Source organism: Emydura macquarii, unplaced genomic scaffold (assembly GCF_026122565.2).
Source record: "Emydura macquarii macquarii isolate MOO-44397 ecotype Brisbane River unplaced genomic scaffold, CSIRO-AGI_Emac_v2 contig_1348, whole genome shotgun sequence".
In the NCBI taxonomy this organism is placed as follows: Eukaryota; Metazoa; Chordata; order Testudines; family Chelidae; genus Emydura; species Emydura macquarii.
The window spans coordinates 13,720,870-13,742,645 of record NW_027131485.1 but is presented as its reverse complement, the minus strand read 5'-3'; the positions used below and the strand labels follow the sequence as shown (position 1 = coordinate 13,742,645).

The 21,776-nt window shown below is 41.3% G+C and overlaps 1 long non-coding RNA gene across 3 annotated transcripts in view; it reads right to left on the bottom strand.

Annotated features, from left to right (window-relative positions):
- The window catches only part of LOC137155176 (uncharacterized), a 48,384-nt gene extending 37,450 nt beyond the window's left edge, over window positions 1–10,934 (bottom strand). For all 3 annotated transcript variants that reach the window (XR_010920367.1, XR_010920369.1, XR_010920368.1), the window contains exon 1: window positions 10,692–10,934. This is a non-coding gene — a long non-coding RNA (uncharacterized lncRNA). The remainder of the gene's footprint in view (window positions 1–10,691) is intronic.
- Between the last annotated feature and the right edge of the window lie 10,842 nt (window positions 10,935–21,776).

Genomic DNA, 21,776 nt, shown 5'->3' with positions numbered 1-21,776 from the left:
TTCTGAAATCTCGTAATTTCCACTCTACTCTTGACACTGCTTGAACCTGAATTACATGCAAGGATATTTTTGCCCCTGCAGGAAAATGTATCCTTATGAAGACAGGTCAATAGTTCAAGTACTGTTTGAAATATACCAATGCTGTTCATTGTTGCAGATTCCATCACAGGTGCTGGGAGTTTCATACAGAGTTAACCTGCCCTTCAGTTAAACGTAGCATGGAGAGTGAAAATTCTTTTTAGACCTATCAGAACACTTACAATCTTATACCAAAGCAACTTGAGTTTTGTAGATTGTGAGATGATTTGAACCATTCAAAACCATGATGCATACATCAATCTTCAGTTATTTCTGTCCTGTTCTTTCCTAATTTCTACTGGTCTAGGACGACCAGCTCTCTACCCCATTGAGACAAGTTGCTCAATACTCCTAGATTATACTGCCGCAGTATGCTAGAACTATATTAGCTTTAGGGAAAATACTTTCACTTAGTCATGGAGTCATTAGTTTCTAGGGAAAGAAAGGGTAATTAATCAAGACCACCACCATTAATCATTCTGGGGTGTGACAACTTGCAAAGTCGAGTCAAGTTTTAATGCACTAGCCTCATTTTATTTAGTCTTCATCCAGTGAAAAACAGCTAAGCCAATCAGCCAAGCTTGTATGCTACAACTTGAGCTAAAGAGCCAAGGCTCTGTAGCAGGGGGCTGTCACCACCGGCACACCCCTGACTGTATGAAGCTGGAGGAGAAATGGGAGAATAAATACAAGGCAGGAATAGGTGCTAAAACCTGAGCACCTCCGCTAGGACACAAGCAAAAGAGAGAGGGGTGACTTTTCTTGAGCTTAGAAAGTTGGGAATTTCTCACCTGTTGGAGGACAGCAGAGGCCCCCAAAAGAGCAGGATGGCAGCAGTTTGGATTGGAGGATGGTGAGCTCCCAACAGGTTTTGGTCCAGTGCATAGATAAGTGCCCAGTATAAAGGGATGATCATGTGTTTGTCTGCAGACCTGGCCACTGGCTTTGTGATTACTCCAGTCCAGTGGCAACAATACATGCAGACCCTCACCCCATGTTGCAGTTGCACAGAGGGTGCAGTCCCAATGACAGTGCAGGGTCAGGGCATCAGTTTAGAGAGCTGCCCCATTCCCTGCTCCCAGCCAGGATTAGTCCACCACCCTCCCCAGCCCTTGGTAGTTCCCCTCACAAACACTGTTTACTTGGCCTTTGCGCAAAGCTCTATAGATTGGAGAGAATCCAGCAGAGGGCAACGAAAATGATTAGGGGGCTAGAGAACATGACTTATGAAGAGAGGCTGAGGGAAACTAGGCTTGTTTACTCTGCAGAAGAGAAGAATGAGGGGGGATTTGATAGCAGCCTTTAACTACCTGAAAGGGGGTTCCAGGGAGGATGGAGCTCAGCTGTTCTCACTGGTGGCAGATGACAGAACAAGGAGCAATGGTATCAAGTTGCAGCAGTGGAGGTCTGGGTTGGATATTAGGAAAAACTTTCACTGGGAGAGTGGTGAAGCACTGGAATGGGTTACCTAGGGACATGGTGGAATCTCCATCCTTAGGGGTTTTTAAGGTGTGGCCTGACAAAGCACTGGCTGGGAAGATTTAGTTGGGGTTGGTCCTGCTTTAAGCAAGGGATTGGACTATTTGACCTCCTGAAGTCCCTTGCAACCCTAATCTTTTGTGATTCTATGATTGAACTTCATTTGAAAAATGTTTGGAGTTATTTAAATCCTGGGTCATTCTGAACATCCTTATAACTGACACTCAAGAGCATAGAAGGTCTGGTTAATTGCAGGGGCATTTTCTGATAAGTTTAATGAACAGAAGGGGATAAACCTGAGGAAGAGTTACATTATTAGCACTACAAAACAGAGGCCCAGGAGACTCCAATAGGTAGCACCACATCTTCCTTTGGTAAAGGAATAAACCAGCAAGTCCAGCTCCCTTCCTCCAACCAGAGATTTTCACCCTTTACTCTAGTTCCTCTGAGAAAACCAAGTTCTAAAGAGGGAGGAATACTGACAGTTCTCACCATCATAACATAATATATTTGTACAACTTGGCCACAAAAGATTACAAGCCAGAAAAATTGAGTAGGCCTATATTTTAAAAAGGAGAAATACATAGTTTTAAATCAGTACCTACAGTTTCAGGCCCCCCTATGGTAAGCATAGCCATTCTCCTACACTTACCGTAACGTTAAATGGGAATAGAAAGGGCCTGGCTCCAGGACACCAACTCCACTTACACAATCACCACATCTGGGACAAATAGTATATTTGCATGTGCAGATGGCCAGCTAGATTCTGGGATAGAATGCACAGAGCTTTGTGTGGCGTGAAAGCTTGTCTCTCTCACCAACAGAAGTTGGTCCAATAAAAGATACTACCTCACCCACCTTGTCTCTCTAATATCCTGGGACCAACACAGCTACAACTACACTATGTACAAACTTTTATTGTCTATCTGTGACCCTCACTTATCATGTGACACCTGAATTCATAGAACCATAGGGTTAGATAGGACTGCAAGAGTCCTCTAGTCTAACCCACTGCCAAGATACAGGATTTGTTGGGTCTAAGCCATCCAAGACAGATATCTATCCAGCCTCTTTTTGAAAACCCTCCGTAAAGGAGCTTCCAGAACCTCCCTAAGCAGTCTGTTTCACTGTCCTACTGCTCTTACAGATAGGAATTTTTTCCTGAGATTCAATCTAAATCTGCTATGCTATAGTTTGAACCCATTGCCTCTTGTCCTGCCCTCTGTGGCAAGAGAGAACAACTTTTTCCATCTTTTTTATGGCAGCTTTTCAAGTATTTGAAGACCACTAGCATTTCCCCTCTTAATCTTTTCCAAACCAAATATATCCAATCGTTTTAACCATTGCTCTAATGGCTTTCATTCCATCCCCTTGATCATCTTTATCACTCACCTCTGGATCCTTTCCTGTTTCTCCTTTCTATACATTGGTCACCAAAATTGGACACAGTACTCCAGCTGAGGCCTAACCAGCACCAAATAGAGCAGTGCTATCACCTCCCGTGACTTGCATGGTATGGCTCTGTTAATGCAACCTAAAATTGCATTTTCTTTTTTTGCAACAGCATCACTTTGCTGTTTATGTTGAGTTTGTAATCCACCACAACTCCCAGATCCTTCTCAGCATTGCTGCTATCAAGCCAGTTATCCCTCATTCTGTATTAGTACATTTGGTTTTTCTTCCCCAAGGGTAACACCTTATATTTGTCTTTGTTGAATTTCACTTGATTGTCTATAGTCCAATTCTCCAATTTATCAAGATCCCTTTGAATTTAAGCTCTATCCTCCAAAGTTTTTGCAATCCTCCCCAGCTTTGTCTCATCAGCAAATATGATCAGTCTGCTCTCTAAGCCTAGATCCAGGTCATTCATAAAGATGTTATACACTGGATCCAGAACAGATCCTGTGGAATCCCACTTGAGACCTCCTTCCAATCTGGATGGTGTTTAGCCAATTATGTATCCACTTTAAGGTAGTTCTGCCAAGCCTGCATTTCTCCAGCTTACTTATCACATTGTCATGTGGGACTGTGTCAAAAGCCTTGCTAAAGTATAATGTAACATTCCCCCATCCACCAAACCAGTTACCCTGTCAAAGAAGGAAATCAAGCTGGTTTGGCGTGATTTGTTCTTAGTAAATCCATGCTGGCTGCTAGTGATTATCCCTAGCAACTGATGAGGATGACAACTACAATAGCATCTAGGAACCCACAGCCAGGCAACAGAAACCCACGGTGCTAGGTGTTGTGTATACAATAGGAAGGGGTCAGGTTTTCACTTTGTTTAAAAAAAAAAAAAAAAAAAAAAAAAAACCACAAGTTTGGGGCATTCTGAACAAAGAGGCAGAAAAGACCAGAGTGATTGCTGAAATGAGTTCTATTTTCACACACTTGCTCTACTTTTCCCCCATTAACAGCATGGATCTCCATCCCATACTCTACACCATGCATGTATCCCCATCCAGCACTCTGCTATGATAGTGTTTCCTCTGGACAGTGCTGTGAGAGATGATCAGGTCACATCCCATGTGCATAAACTTGATGAGGAAAGAAACCTGTCCATTCACCTGCATTTTATAAACTGATTTAAGCCCAGTATTTATCATGAAGTTCAACTAAAATCTCTGAAGACATGATTTATTAAACATTAGTACTAGCTCTGATTCAATACATTTCAGTTTTAGATCATTAGCATTAAAGAAAAGAACCATTTGTACAGCTTAGATTTCTGGCTAACTGACGAGGGACTGCATAGTTTAAAATCTGCTGAAGTGTATTCAGAACTAGATTTAATCATTTTAGATGCAAACAAAGTTTCATTCTTGATCTGAATTTATGATGGCATTGGCACTGGTTATATGGAAGTGAAAACTAGGGACAAAACATATCAGAAAATGTGCTGAACTGGGTGCTGGTGAATGGAACAACCATGGCCATTTTTACTGCTAGAAACGGAGATCAAGAGAGATCTAAATGGTTGTCGTTGAAGACTAACCCACTTTTCCCCCTCTGAGCTAGCTAGCATTGCTGGGGCATCCCTGATATCGTAATTCCCCTACATTTACTAGAGGGAATGTTTACAACGCTACATTGCAGTTGCTGTTTTATCAAAGGTTTAAAAAAAAAAAAAAAAAAAAAAAAAAAGGTTGGGGCAACCTCACTCCTTGTTTTTCTGTTCAGCACACTGGTCCTGATTGTCTGCTCTGGCCAAGCCATCCCTGGTGAAGGAACAGAATGTCAGACAACAAAAGTGTCTTTAAATCCAGTTTATATTCCCTCAATCCTGGGGCAGTCCTGAGCTGGCTCAACCTCTAGTGTAATTTAGAGCAGCCTGCAGGTCTCAACGGGGCATTCTGGCACCTGGGATGTGGCCATGTTTCCTATGCCCTAAGAATATCTCCTGTACTCAGGTGGATTGGGAAGGGTGTAGAGCCACTTCAGCATCTCCACACATCCTGGAGTCCCCTCTGCAGAGGGCAAATCATCAAGACAACAGTCCCCTCAACTTCTTGGCTGCTTCATGCCACCAGAAAAATGCAAAGCAGATCAAGCAGGGCCAAGAGTGTGGCCAATTTCAGCCACACTCAGGGCCCACTACATGCACCATTGTATCAGGAAACCTACCTACAACATGGTTGTCCCTTCAATGTATTATGAACACGTATGCAATTTGCAGTGGAGACTGGGCCAAAATGAGATATATGGCAAGAGCTACTTGCAGCCATGACCACTTTAGCATAATACCTATTGGCCGAGTTAGAGTTAAACTCATGATTTGTTGCCTATGAGCCACAAGGGTCCCAGCTCGACTCTCTGCTAAGGCAATCTGTGAGATATATGCAAATATAGAGCATCAATTGCAGTCCTCTATTAATAATTCTGCTCTACCCTCTGGCCAGTAGTTTGGAGACAACTCTAGACTATGGTCTAAATTGGAAAAATAAAGCACAATGCGCTCACCCAGTGTCCTGGGGATTGTGCCATTTCAGATTATCTGAGCATATTAAATGGGCTGCTGGCTCTCCAGCTGTTGGGATTACTGCAGAGGCAGCATCCTCAACTCCTGTAGAGTGGGAAGAATGATGATTAAGGAACAACCTTTACAGCATTCCAGAAAGAGTCAAGTCTTTCTGAGCCAAAAAAAATGCAACTGTGATGCTAGCGCCTAAAGGGTTGGAGTATATGAGGAGGAATAGTAATTGGGGGAGAGGAAGGGCACATCTAAGTTTCTCCATGAAAGATGGAAAAGCAGCAGTTCTTTATTTTATAGATTTTCTTCTGCTTGGAAAACCATGACCCAGAACACATCCTGTGCTTCAGAGAGCTCAGGGACAGCAGATGTGTCCCCATGATGCACAGGGATACTACAGGCTTAGGAGAAGATGATCTTTTTGCCCTTCTCTCCTTGGTGGAGCAGCAAGGCAAAATTTGACCCCTAGTGAGGATAGAGGAAAATGATTGGTGCCAAGTCCAAGTCTGTTACCAATAACAAGGCTGTGCATGTACTCCTACATCTACACACTAAATAGAAACCAACACAGAGCAAAAAACACCAGTAACTTTGTTGCAGAGGAAAGAACAATGGGCTACACCATTAACAAAGAGATCATCCAAATTGCACATGATAGAATGTTTTTTGAAATTTTTAATATTTTAAAACCAATCTCCTTTCTGACTTGATAGGCCTCTGATATGTTACATTTAAAAATAAAATTCCTGCTCTAACGCATTAGGTCTGTTTCACGGGGAAGGAGGAATACATGTGTTAACCAGTCCCACAGAATTCCTTGAATTTTAAACATTTAAAGCAAATTCATTTATATTTCCTTTCTAAAATGCCAGAGTGAAATTAATTAGGGAACGTTCACCATTTTAACATAAGGACTCAGTACATAAATCTGAGGGGAAGATGGTGGTGCAGGTGGTGTTCCTTCAAAACAAAAACTCATGTGCACTAGATACAGCATTTAAGAGTTACAGCTGCTTCTTGGAAAACATCAAGAAACATTCTGTTTAAGGCAATTCTGCTGATCACTCAGTTTGTCCCAATTTCTCTTCTCCCTTACCTTTTATTTTTAAATACAGCATGAAAATATATAAACAAATAAACAAAAAAATCTTTAAAATCAAAATCATGAAAGTTTTTTTTCTTTAACCTTATGGAAATATTTATCTTGTTTATATAGCTGAGGAGATAGAAGGGATCAAAGTTTGCTTGTTTATTGCTTTAAGAGGTCTAGTTCAACATAATTTCACAACAGATGGCTGAGTCAGCTCCCCATCTCTGGATGTGCTTACACTGCAATCAGAGGGGTCACTGCAAGTCAGGTAGTCATACCTGTGCTAGCTTTCATCTAGTTAGTGCAGCTCAAAATAGCAGTGACAACGCAGCAGCACAAGCCCACTGGAACTCTGGGTATGTTCTCACATTGCTAGCCCATGCCATGGTAAATGCCACTGTACCTTCACTACTATTTTCAGTCATGCTAGCTAGATTTAAACTAGCATAGGGCATGACAACTCATGCCGTAGCCACACCTCTGTTTGCCATGTAGATATATTAAAACTTAAATTTCATCTTAGAGAAATTAAAGTTTATTTAGCATTAGAGCTGGTTGAAAAGCCATTTTCCCCCCTACAAAAAATTTCAAATGAAAAATTTTTGTTCAATTTCCCCCATCCCCTAAGATGTTTGGATAGTGTGGAAAATTTCAGAATTCAAATGTTCACTTAATTTTCATTTGAAATCAAAAGAATTGTACTAGATTAAAAATCCCACCAAATTTTTAGTTTTATTTTAGTTTTTGAAACTTGAAACAAAACAAAAGGCAAAATTGAAAATTACCTGCCACATTAAGCCAAACGCTCCTCTTGGCCAGACCCCCAATCAGACTGCCACTCTTAGTAACCCCCAACAGACAATATAATCTAATTATTGCCACATGCTCTTCTCTTTTCATCTAATCCTGCCAGCACTTCCTTGCCTGAGAAGCCTTCACTTTAGTCTGTCCTGTAAAAGTCACTAAAACTTAACAGTGTATTGGTGATGTGGGAAATCTCAGCTAATATCAAGTACTATAGACTTGTGTAACTATGTCTGCTGGCTTTGGTATCAGTTTCACAGAGTAGATCTATTTGTACATCCTTTTTCTTACAAAGGACAGTGGGAATGGACATTCCTAGTTGCAACACCTTGTGAATAGTCCTCCCAAGTTTTGTCTTTTTTCTCTTTATGGGTGGTACTTGCTTGTTAATCTCTTTCTGCCCATGAAGTCAGCAAATGCGGAGTCAAAAGCAGAGGACTAGGTAGCTGTGGGAATTAACAATGGGATATGGATCTTTTTCCATCTTTACTGCACTGATTGAATTCCAGCTCAGTTTCTAGGGACTGGAAATTACTTAGATTGTTACAGCCTGCATATGGAAATAGTTCAGAAGCTTACCATAAAACTCACCATCCTGGGAACAATACCTGCAGTGATTCTGCACACAACATTCCCATTGAATACAATTTATTATGTGTAGTGTTGTTGTAGCCATGCTGATCCCAAGATATTAGAGACAAGGTAGGTGAGATAATATCTTTTATTGGACTAACTTCTGAGATGAGAGAGACAAGCACTGAGCTCTTCTTCAGGTCCTTGTCTCACTGAATACAACAGCTACATGCACAAAGGCTGCTGGATCACACTCATAATTGGTGATGTCAGTTCTCAGCAAATTTACTGGCTATGGAGACTGACTAAATCACAACCCTACATCCCTTCAGGGCAGGGCTGAGACAATATGAGGGAAATAACCACTGCTGCTTGTGTTATGCCTGGTCTGTAGTCATGCAGAAGACTTCGGTCTCCTGCCATGTCAAATCTAGTAGACTTCAATTCAGTTTTGGAGGAGAGGGGGGTGAAATGTGTTTCATTAGTATATCCTCTTAACTGAATTATCATCTGTGTAATCTGTGTCCAGTATCATAATTCTCATGAGTCTAATAACTCTGAGGCACTTATGTTTCCAATGAAAATTGCCCTATGCGGTGTGTATTCCATTTCCCTATACAGGAATCTATAAAATCTGCTTTCAGTTTCACCTATGTAATCCTCCTGATGAAGCTCTATTTGATAAAATGATATAAACACAAGGGCTGTTTGAAGGTTATTATGAAGAAAGCATGCCTATGTAAAATTATGTGCAACAGGTCCAGTAGCCACTAAATAGGCTGTTAACTCAGAGACGGGGACTGAGGGGAAAGGGAAGCACCATAAGTCCAAATTGCCATAGTTAAACTTACTTTAAAGACAAGTTCCATTGCAATATGCTGCCCATAGGTGACATCATCATCAGCTTCAACAATGGAAGCCTACAGACAATTATATACAAGAAACTAACAGATCACCACACCAACCTTCACAGGTTCAGTACCCATCCCAAAACACACCAAGAAATCAGTTATCTACAACCAGACACTCCGATACCACAGACTATGCTTTGAGGAGAAAGTCTAGGATATACACCTTAAAACACTCAAAATAGTCTTCACCAAACAAGGACATTCTACCAAAGAAGTAGACTGCATCATGGAACAGGCCATCCAAAAATCCACGACGGAACCTGTTTCAATACAGAAATAAAACCCCCTCTGCCCTCATGCCCCTAGTTGTCACCTATCACCCCACACTGGAACCCATATGGGTTACCAAATAATTATAACCCATCCTTAATAGGGACCCATTCCTGAAATAAATCTTTCCTGAACCCCCTGTTCTGGCCTTCAAACAACCCCCTAGCCTCTTCAAGCTCATCATCAGAAGCAAGTTCACCACAGATCAGGGACACAACAATTCAAAGTTTCAATAGACCCTGCCAAAACAGATGCAAAACCTGTAAACATATCTCCACTGCTCTGTTGAACAGCACACCCCAATACACCTTTCAAGATCCATGAATCCTACATACGCTTCTCACAACATGCGGTGTACCTCATCAAGTTCACTAAATGTCTCAACAACAACAACAACTATGTGGGTGAAACCAGGCAATCACTACACTCTTGAATGAGCTCACAGGAAAACGAAAGAAAAAAAAAAAAAAAGACACCATATCACCTGTTGGCAAACACTTTTCAGAAAATGGTTACTCTATATCTGACCTCTCAGTCCTCATTCTCAAAGGAAATCTGCACAACACCTTCAAAAGATGACACTGGGAGCTTAAGTTCATAATTTTGCCTGAAACTAAAAGTCATAGACTGAATAGAGACACTGAATTTGTAGCTTATTACAACTCCTAGACCCCAAGCTGTCTTTTACCCCTCCCCTCTTCCATTTCCACCCCATAACTGGATAGGTGTTAACGGATCACTTCACATTGAATGCTCCCTTGAAATACGGGTTAATTACTTATGCTAACTAATCTGTTTCATTTTATACTTAGCGGTGATACTCTGAGTACATTTCTCAGACCTGAAGAAGAGGTCTGTGTAACCTCAAAAGCTTCCCTCTCGCACTAACAGAAGTTGGTCCAATAAGAGATATTACCTCACCCACCTTGTCTCTCTGATTACATGCCTACAGCAGTCAGCACAACAAAGGTATATCTTTACCTTTGTAAAGCAGCCTAATATTGCTATCAGCCTTGTAAATGTCCATCCATTCCTTCTTTTCCCCAGTTGAACGGCAACTTAAAATGCCTCTCCCTTCCTTTCTTGGCTTTAGGAACATAAAGGCAATATCTATTGTTGACTGGCATGTGCTTGTAGCTACATTATCCTTAACCATTACTTATTATAAAATTTCCCAGAAATATTTGAAATACACCTGTATTTGACAAGCAGAGGCATTTGAAGTCATAGGTTTCCAGGTTCCCCAACGAATATTAGAACTGAATGATCGTCAACAACATGACGCTTTGTGTGTGTTATGGGGTCACCACCTGCCTCTCATGAGCACACCCTTCTGGTCAGGCGAGAGCCTGCCATTTCTTAGTTCTTGGAATGGGGTGGCACCCATCTCTTACGAGCTCCCTCCCAGCCAATGATTTTTTCAGTGGGTCTTCAGTGACTCAGCCTTCCTGCCGAGTCACATACACTGTCTATAGATGGAACAAACAAACAAACCCTTTCCAGGGTACAGAGTCTTTACCTGCCACCAAGGCTCTCTCTCTGGAGACAATGCCCTCTATAACAGTCCAACAGGGCCCATGGTAGTACCCTCATTTGGTCTGGATATGTTCTGAGCTCAATCCTTGCTCGATCCCCACAGCTAGTCAGGAGCTCCTTCGTAGCTCCCTTTGTCTTCGGTAGCCCTCCCTGGGCTCAGTCCTGACCACACTGAGCTGTCTGTGGCCCTGCTGCTCTCCTAGCCTGCCAGGAACTTGGTTCTCTCTTTTCCAGTTCCAGACAGCAACTGAGTGCTCTATCTCTGTTGCGCCTTTTTATATGGCCCTCCTGGCCCCTGATTGGCTGCTTCCCCTGCAGTCAAGCTAGGCCACCTGGAGGACTTCTTCTCTGCTCTTTTCTCAGGCGGAATGAGGCAGGGCTGCAAGGCCTCCAGCTGGGGGCCTTCGCACCTAGTCCATCCCGTCACAGTGTGATAATACAAATATTGAAAAAAATATATATATTTATATACACACTGAGTGTAAAGTAGCCTTTAGTGTTAAATTGTGAATCACACTATATTAACAGCCCAAAGGCTACAAAATATTGTGGAATAGCAACCAGAAGAAAAAACTGCTAATATATTTATAGCCATTGTGTGTGTTTACTATTAATACATGGTAATAGGTGTCAGGGTTGTTTGAAGTTTGTATGAAGTTGTCTAGATCATGCAATCCCTTAAGGGTTAGTGGAAATTCTGCAAGGAAATTAAAAACACAACCCCACAACTATTGAAGTCAATGGGTGCCTTTGGAAGTGGATTAGACCTTAAATATGGCGACCAAATTACAGTTGCCTTGAGGGGTAGAATTGTTCCAAGAAAAGGGCATAAATAAAGATGAGCATGGAATTGCTAAAGATTTTTGGCATTTGGTAGTACAAAGAATAAATAATTCACCATGAATAATTTAATCAGTGAATTTTGCCCTTTTAAAAAAAAATTGTTTGGAAATTGTCCACAAGCTGATTGCAAAAATTCTCAAATTCAAATTATTTGGGAATTTTTTCATCGGATGAGTTTTAGTCTGCTGCTCCTTGAAACTGCTAAGATTACAGTTAATTGCACCACTTGCAATTCCCCCTTCTAGCCATATGCAAATAGCCCATGTAACTTATCAATTAGCTCGTATAACTTATTCAATTAAGCAACCCAGCATGAATTCTGAATTATATACTCAGCTATAATAGCTAAAGTTTGCCCTGTGGCCAATAGTTACATCAAACATTCTATCAGGGAACAGAAAAAATACCATATGACCTACTCAACTATTCTGTACAGTGCAAACTGTGAATGCTACAATGAAACATACACATCACAGAGTGCTGACATGATGGCAGCAGAGTTGCAGTAGCAGATGCAGGATTCCCCTAGTTTCCTTGGGTGCTTTTAAAAATCTCAGCCTGCAAGCACAAACTAAAAGTGAAGTGCTGGCAGGCAGGTGGAATTTATGTGGTCATTAATGAATAGCAGTTAAACATACATAAGGATCCTCAGCCTGGTGAAGTCAACACCTTAAATAGACCTATATCAGTTTACTGGCTTTGAACATTGGTTCATTGCTGCTTACTGAATCAAGCACTGTACACAAGACAGTACACACTTCTGCTGCTACTGGATGGACCAATATGTCATCATGCAAACTTAGAACACAGCAGTGGTCTAAGGCAAGATGAAATAGGTTGGATGCTGTGGGACTTCTAACAAGCCCCCAAATTATGCAACTATACCAACATCCCAGCAGTCCACATGCAGATTTGAGGTCCCATATGTCTGGTGAATACAGGTACCCTTAATCTGTTCTTGCTGGAACATCAGCAGAACCCAGTAACACAGATACTGCAGTGAAGTGAAGTGGTTCCCTTTCCTAAAAGAGTTTACATTCTAAAGCTGGAGTCTGGATGTGGACCCATTTCAGTTCCAAAAAATGTTATAGAGACTGTAGTATTTAAGTAGCATTGAAAGTCTTTGGAATACTTTTCTCATGTCCCTACTGTATGGAGAAATCCACCACCTTCTCTATCCTTCTCCTAAATGAATTCATCCAGCACAAAGAGAAACACAGCCCCCTCAGACAGCGACATCGGCATGTGCATCTGCCTTAAATTCAAGCCACTAGTGCCATAAAACCATGCGTCCTATCAAAAGCTTCCCACCTATATTTCAAACTTTTTTATTTTTAATCAGTAACAAATAAAAACGTAAAACCTATTATAAGCTTTACAAGTCTGATATTTGAATTAAAAAAAAAAAAAGATCTCACTGTGTTCAAAGAAATCCATCACATTTATGAAATCTTAAAATGGGCTGCAATTTGGAAAATAGTATTAAAACATGTGTAGTCAGGAATGCTTCAAACTGGAGGGATCTGGTAGTTGTTAGCATTCTACTGTGATGTGCGAGCCTTGGCAAAACATAAAGAATTGTTAAAGACTGATTATACATTCTTTTTTATTGGTGCCATGTTCGTAATATTTGTTTGTCCCCAGCTGGTGCCACAGTAGGTGAAATAAAAAGATGTATGAATAATTTATAAAAGAACTCAGTAGTCATCAAAGAACATTGCTCTGATGATGTAGTGCGCGTGAAGGCCTTGGATAATGGATTACAGTTAGAGACTTTAAAGGGAAATATTTTGGTTTGTGTTTTTAATCAGTTTTTTTTTTTTTAAGTCTGGGCCCCTCAATAGGTTTAAAATGTGAAGAGAAATTCTCTCTCTCTCTCCTAGTCAATTGGGAAGCCTCCTTAAAAGTCTATAAATTGTCCAGGCCCCTGTAGAACAATGGACTTTCACATAGAGAAAGATCAGTGATTTCACAGTACCTGCGGTCTTAATAGGCTCCATGTATTTTACTCCAAGTTATGCTCACAATCCAAGACCTTTAGATGGGATGGCCAAATCTTGTATGTAAGTCAATATGATCTGTGGGTTGACAATGATAATTCATAGTGGAGCAGGTTGGAGCTGGTTCTTTTTTCATCTGCCTTACCAGTTTAATTAAAAAGGGAGATTCAAACACAATATCATGATGGGCTCAGTTCTGCACCCTGATGATAGTAGTTCCACTGAACCAAATTCTGGTTTAATTCAAACCAATGACCATGAGAACTGTGTTTGGCTTTTGGCTCACTGACAATAATGGAAATGCTGCTCAACATAAGGGCTGCAGAACCTGGCTGTGTGTAAATCTATCCTTTGTTGGGGTAAACAGGGTCAGAAGTTCTATAGCACTGCAGACCTGCTTCCACTTTGCACAATGAAGTGCCTACAAGAATGAAATACATCTGCATGTCTACATGTGCAAATACACATACACTTACTAGAGTACCAGAAAGGTAGTCTTGGCAATATGATTTAGCAACAGGAACGCCATTTTAAGAACCTATCATTCAGCTCATTTTATTCATTGTGTTTGTTTTAAGATTTAATTATGAGTTTCTGGTGCCTTTATTTTAATTTAGTTTTCAAAATATACTGACTATTTCTAATATTTCCCTCCCAAGAAGGCAATAGCCCACACTGAGAGAGCATCATCATTGCCCCATTTGATATGTATTTCTTCTATCATGGGCCAAAGAGCTGGCTGGGACAGGGAAAGTAGCTGACCTGCTTCAACATCTCCTGATGGAGAGAGAGCTGGTCAGAGATGGCTGTGGAAGAGGTCTCAAGGTTGGGGGAACCTTAGCAGCCAGCCAGCTGTGAAGGTGATCTCAGAAAAGGTCACAAGCCTTGTGCTATATTGTACGTAAGTAAGCAGTAGTAGAGCTGGTAAAAAAAATTATCACTTTTCTTTTATTTTTATTTAATGTAATTTGTTTATTTAAACAAAAATGGCTTTTTCAATTAAAACAGACATTTTCATTTTGGTCAAAATGGCCTAGCTGAATTATGTAAAGTACAAGATGACTGGATAATTCCAGTCTTTATTGTCTGTTCAGATTTGTTGTTGTGGATGATGAAGATGTGGGACGATTTCTTTCCACCAGCTATGTCTCTGTATCTTCAGAGAAAAAATACAATTCCTTCATTAATGATTTAATGTGACTACGGCTATTTTGAAATAAATCCATGGTCTGTAAAAAGTGACACATGGAATCTTAAATCCAGGCAGTGCTCAAAGTTAAATTAAGATTGTCTTACTTTTTCGACTCTACAAATATTAAGGAAATTAGCAGGCTCCTTGAATGGAAGTGAGAGACAGAACTACATTTTAAACATTATTAAGGCCAGTCTCACTAACTTGAGGACAATAACTAAGCATATATTGCCCACGCTCTCACTCTTTCTCATGCACAAATATAATAAGAGCAAATTATGGATTCTCACGGAGTTGCTGCTAAAAGTTTTTTTATCAGCATTTTTCCAAGGCATCTACTTGAAGAATAGTGATCTCTATCTAACTGGGATGAGCTATACTGTGCACACGGCTCATTGACATCAAAATAGCTTGCAACCATTATTGTCGCTTTGTCCTCCTTCCATATCCTCACCCATTTTTTTGATCCATCTCTTACATCTTATTAACTAACATGTAAGGTCTTTGGAGCAGAGAGCTGCCTGATGGTGGAGAACCACCATAACTGGTTCATAAGCCTGTGTAGGGGGCATATGGTGGGCAGAGAGGAGTGAGTGCTGATGAAGCGTACGGCATTCCAGCTGTCCCCAGATAGCCCCTTGGAGTTGTTAACAGCTGGTGGAGTTCAGCGCAGCCAAGGCTGCTCTAAACTTCGCTTGGGCCTGCAAAAAGCCAATGTAAGAATCAGGGAGCTATAACCAAATCCAAGACAGGCACTCTCCTCCTCACAGCACCTTCTGGTGGGGAGCTGCATCAGAAAACCTAGGCCAACATTTTTCCATCCACATTATCAACTAGAGACTAGGAGCTGGAGATCCTCCTTATCAGCAGTACTGACAGCAGCCCCACATTCAGAAAAAGAACCCCTGCTTAAGGGGCCCTTCTGCCCCACCAGGCAGCATAATTATATTGTTGGCACTATGGTGATGAGCACAGCACAAGAACCTATATCGCACAGAATAGTCACTGTATTGAGTTGATCTGGAGGAACTGATGGGTCTGGTTTTTTAGTATATTTTTAAAAAATTGTCAAGGGCATCCAGAGCATTGGTTGGACTGTTCTTGTTTCACTTTCATAAATCTAAATAAATAACTATCCCTTCCCTATCTATATCCCTGTTCTTTATATTTGCATATCGATATTTTAATGAAAGTGGTGTAAATAGACACTGGGCTGTCAAGAAAAATACGACTCCGATTTTTATTGCATTTTCAGACTCAGCACTTCCTTAGCACTTGAGATATAAATAGAAGGGTTTTATTTGCAGAGGCTCAAGATGGCTTCTCAAAATACAAATTATTCCCTTTACCTTTTTATTAATGTTTAACACTCTTGTTTAAAAACAGTATTCTATAGCAACCAGCCCAACCTCATGATAGCATTGGTGTCATATTGGAGGCAATCACCAGAAAAAATTCCACTGGGTTTTTTAACAAAGGGTGACTGAGATCCATACATAGCTATTCTCAGTGGCAATGCTATCTTCCATGAAGAAAGCTATAAACAACCCTGAAGTACTTGAGACCATCAAAGCAAACTGCAGAGAGTCACAAAATAATCCTGGTGCAAGACTCTTGATGTTGTATTGCTGTCTTTGAATTGTGATGTCACATGAAAATCACCCTACAGTGATGCAGCATCCATGATAAAAATGGAATTGCAACATTTACGGATCAGGCTTGATCCAAAGGCCCTTGAAGTTCATTGATTTCACAGGGCTTTGGCCAGGTTTTTTGGGGGGATTATCTGTTACCCCCATTTGATGCAGTCTTTTCCCTCTCCCTTTCCCCTTTTCCTTCTTTTCCCTATGCACCCCAACTTCCTGGCTGCTTGGAGAGATGGGGAATGAAGTTGGGCACTTTCATCCACTGACTCATCACTTAGATATGTCTACACTGGTGCTAGAAGTGTAATTTTCAGTTTGAGAAAAATTACCCAGATTAGCTCTGATGGAGCTAGTGCACTAAAAATAATAGTGTAACTATGGCAGCAGCATGAGTAGCAGGACTGGCTAGCCACCCAAGTACAATCCCATCTGAAAAACTAGGCATGTACACAGGTGGCTAGCGCCTCCTGCTGCCCACACTGCCACAGCCACTCTTCTATTTTTAGTACACTAGCTTGATCAGAGCTGGCACAAATAGGTCACCTTGGAAATTACACTTCCAGCTCCAGGATAGACATATCTTTGATCCCTCCCCACCTTTGGGAACTGAGATCAGCACTTCCTTTGGGACCAGGGTTGACACTTTCACCTCCGCTCTGGCCCCTGTGAAATGGGTAAGATGGCCAGCACAGTGTAAATTAGCCCTAAATTCTACCAGTGCAGGCACTGTGGAAGACAGCCATAAGGCTGCTCTCCAAGGACCACCTCACAAGCCCTAGTGTAGAGGGCACGGCAGAGGCAGGACTGAGACAAGGAACAGCATGTGGAGGGCAAGGCTGCAGCACAAATACTGCAAACGATTCTAGACAATGCTGTGGCCCAGACTGCAGCCCCAGGAGGCTGCTCTAATTTATACAGGCGTCCACGGCTACGTTACACCAGGGCCTCTCTGACTGCTGGAGCAGCCTAGGAGTGGGAGGGCTCAAAAGTAGCTTAAAGCCACCTCATGTTCTCCTTCCTCAGGGCTGAAAGTTTTATGCTGCACCCTCGGAGGCACACGATAGACTCTCACTCCAGAGCATCACGAACTCCAGTCAGATCCATGAATGTCGTAATGCAGGGCCCCAGAGAGCCACAAAGCTGAATATCATTGCTAGATATAGGGACCCTTGAAAAAGGGCGCAGAAGAAGCACATTGTTAACTGCAGGTGGGTTTGTGTCTCCCTGTCCAGGTTTCTTCCAAGTAATATTATTCCAAACACATCTCTGGTTTAGCCAACAGAATCTGTCCTTTAATTGTGAAAATCATTCATAATCCATGGCAATGCTTCATTTTACTCTTTTGTGCCACCTCTGTTGACAAAGAATGGTGTGTTCTCCATTCTGCCTGACAGTGATGTATAAACCGCCCTATTTCAGCTGAGGCTGAGCGCTAATGTTGACAGATACTTGAAAGCAATTTCAAAATGCAGCACTGAGCCTTGTTTGGATACTATTGGCATGTAACTTTTATGCCCCCTCGTACCCAGTGTCATGCAGTCACTTGGAAATTTAAGCCCATTAGATTGAGACTGCATGATTCTTTCTTCCAATTTACCTTACTCAATTTTCAGTGTATAAACCATTTCAGCCACAGCCATGGACCCTGGATCTTTCTACTCACATTTGGCTCTAGGTTTCCCAACTCCATCTGCATGCAAATAAATAAGTTAAAAATCAACATGGCATCTCAAGTACAGCTGCAAGGTTACATCATTTTTCCCTCTGTCTCTCTCTCTTTCACAAACACACACACACACACACACACTCTCTCTCTCTCTCTCTCTGTTTCAGTCTGGTACCACTGTGGTAGGGAGCAGGAGCATAGCAGAGGCTGGAGATGCATGGGAAAATTACTCCCAAACCAATGGCTCCCCAGCCATTCATGCATGGGACCTTTTCACATCCCACTCAAGCTCCTTTCCCCTCCATGCCATCGTGGCTGATCAACATGCCATGCTGGTATTAATGCTCACAACTCTCTTCACGAATGCCCTGCCATATGTATCTGGGGGACAAAGAGGAAGACTTAATGCAGACATATTTGCTGCATTAACTGTGACCATCTCCCCCAGAAGCAAGCCTCACAGAGCTGCTGTTCCCAAATGCCCCCACCCACTTTCATTGCAAGACACTGTAAAACTGAAGTCCCACACAGCCAACCTGGAGAAAATGCTGGGACTAAGGCTGGGTTAATAATTCATTGTGAATACTTTATCCAACTATTTTACAGCTATTGTTGTTTGTTTGTTCCATGAGCAGATGTCAATTTTCTTGAATTTATTTGCTGAATCTCCACAGCGAATAGTTCTTGTTTTGAGGATTAAATATAAGCAGTTTAAAGGTATTTGAAATTCAAGCTTGGTTGTTTTTTACTGGACACACAAGCCAAATAGTGCATTCCTGTTCCCTGATTGGACAAGCACAATTCTCAGATTCAGGTTTCCTGTGTGTGTATATGACTCCAGCCTTTGCTTTCTGTGAATATGCATTACAAGGAGCTGCTTCCACAGGCATTCCTGCCATCCAGCTCACTAGCTAGAATGTTAGAAGAAAGCAACATGAACAGGCACACCCTCACAGCTGAAGCAAATTGGTTTAAAATTCTGACCAATATTCACAGGGAGTTGATCACAGTATTCACCCACCTGCACTGGTTCAGCTCTGTGCAATGGGGGAAGGATGACATTTGGCTGCATTTCCTCCCTGTATACATTTCCCTTTCCTCTGCAGTTTTTCCACCAAATGGATTGTGTATTTGTTCCTCCATGCTTTGCAAACCAGAGAAGACTGTAGGGGCCTCATCTAGCTGTGGCACTTGAGCTCTTATTTTTAGACTGAAAAAAAGCTATTAGTTCAAGCCCATCACTCTGACATTTCAGCACTGTACACTACCGTACGTCTTCTAGTGCTTTGTCCATTCTGGTTTTAAACATCCCAGAAGATGGAATCCCAACTATTTACCTTGGGATACTATTTCTCATCCTAAAATATCTCTCAGCCAGGAAAGGTTTGCTGACTTTGACGTCAGAAAATATCATATTGCCTCTTTATAAATCCACGGTATGTCCACATCTTCAATACTGTGTGTAGACCTGGTTGCACTATCTCAAAAAAGATGTATTGGAATTGGAAAAGGTACAGAAAAGGGCAACTTTAAATGATTAGGGGTATGCAAAAGCTTCCATATGAGGAGAGATTAATAAGACTGGGACTTTTCAGCTTGGAAAACAGATGACTAAGGAGGATATGATAGAGGTCTATAAAATCATGATTGGTCTGGAGAAAGTAAATAAGGAAGTATTATTTACTCCTTCTCATAACACAAAAACTAGGGGTCACCAAATGAAATGAATAGGCAGCAGGTTTAAAACAAGCAAAGGAAGTATTTCTTCACACAACACACAGTAAACCCGTGGAACTCCTTGCCAGAGGATGTTGTAAAGGCCAAGACTATAATGGGGTTCAAAAAAGAACTAGATAAGTTCAAGAAGGATAGGTCCATCAATGGTTATTAGCCAGGATAGGCAGGGATTGTTGTTTGCCAGAGGCTGGGAATGGCCAATGAGATGGATCACTTGATGATTACCTGTTCTATTAATTTCCCCTGAAGCACCTGGCATTGGCCACTATCGGAAGACAGGATACAGGGCTAGATGGACCATTGCTCTGACCCAGTATGGCTGTTCTTATGTTCTTTTAGCCTAAATTTTCCTTTTCTTTTTTCCTAACCCCTTGACCTGTCTGCTCATTAATGTAGGCTTCCTAGAGCACTCCCTTCACTGTCTCTCCATGGAACAATAGGTGAAACTCAATGTTTTGGTCCTCATCTTCAAATCCCTTCATGGGATTGGCCTCAGTTAACTGCCTCTGCAAGATCATGACCTCCTTTGATTGCTACTTCCCACTCGAACAACAGAACGGCCAACATCGAGAGCAAGGCTTGTGCATGGAAAAGACAGAACTTTCATGGCAATTGGCCCCTGAACCTGGAGTTCCCCGGAGAGATCAGAAGTACCTCAAGACTCAGCACCTTCAGGATAAAATGTAAACTCCACTTCTCCAACCTCACATTCCCACAAAAACATTTTAAAAAATGGAAAACTCAAATTACACCAAGTCCTTGCAGATTGAAGAGATGAGAAAAATAAATATTTATGTGCATGCTCCAAAATTTGGGGAAGTGCTCAGGTACCACAATGATGGATGCAATGCGATTCTAAATAGATTGAATCCTGCATTTGTGATATCAGAATCATTTCCTCCTCCACTGATCATGCTGTCACAAACAAAAGATAACAGGTCAAATTCTCCCTTGTCTAACCTCAGTGCAGTTCCAATGCTATAAATGAAAGGATGATGTCCGAATGGATGAATTTTTGAAAAACAAACATGCTGTTTCCATGCCAATGTCCTGAGAAATTATGTGTTTTAACTGAGAGATGAAGAAAAGAGAACATGATTTATAACAATTGTCCTTTAGCTGAATGTTTATCTAAGTTTTCTGAGCAACAGGAAGTTTTTAATACTGCAGTTTGGCTGCTGCACCTTCATTAAATATTCCAGAGCATGTTTATTTGTTGTCTGTTAGTCTTATTTTCCTTACAAAGTCTTCTGGATTCCCCTTCTCCTACCACACCAACTCCTTTCACCCTTCTCCCTACCTGTGCAAAATCTCAATTTGTGAGTTTATTAAAGGGAGCTGGTGTGACACGCTGTACCCCAGGTACAACTTTTATGGTGTGATTTGTGTATCATTCATGTTCACCCTTATAGAGTAACTGTCTATTGTCTAATACAAAGTATGTCATGTAAGGTGTTTTTGGAATGCTCATGACATGCTGAACATTATTGTTATGGTAGTATATTTCCATACATATGTAGTTATGAAAGTCTGCTGTGTCATATTCCCAAATGTGTGTCTCACATGGCTTGAATAGATCCAGGCCAATACAAAACAGTGAGGATTCACGCCTTGCAGAGGCATGCATACAGGAACAATGGACTGGCCTGAGCACCTGATTGTTGCAACTGGACACTTTGTGATTAGTGTAGATACTAGTGAGATACGGTACGCTTGATTTGCAGATTAATAAGGTTTAATGTGCAAGGTTTTTTATAAGTATACTTGTTAAATACAAAGCCTAAAACTAACTACAATATATTATTCTTACTAAGCCTGGAGAACTAAGCAGTTACTTAGAAGGCTATATACAGGAATGACTTTTTTTAGGGGCCCCACCAGGGAGTTACTGGATTTTTTTGGTTTGACCGGCAGCACTTTTTGTGGAGTCAGGTGTCAATGGAGCGTGCCCCTTTGTTTAAATAATGACTTTTTATATTTTTTA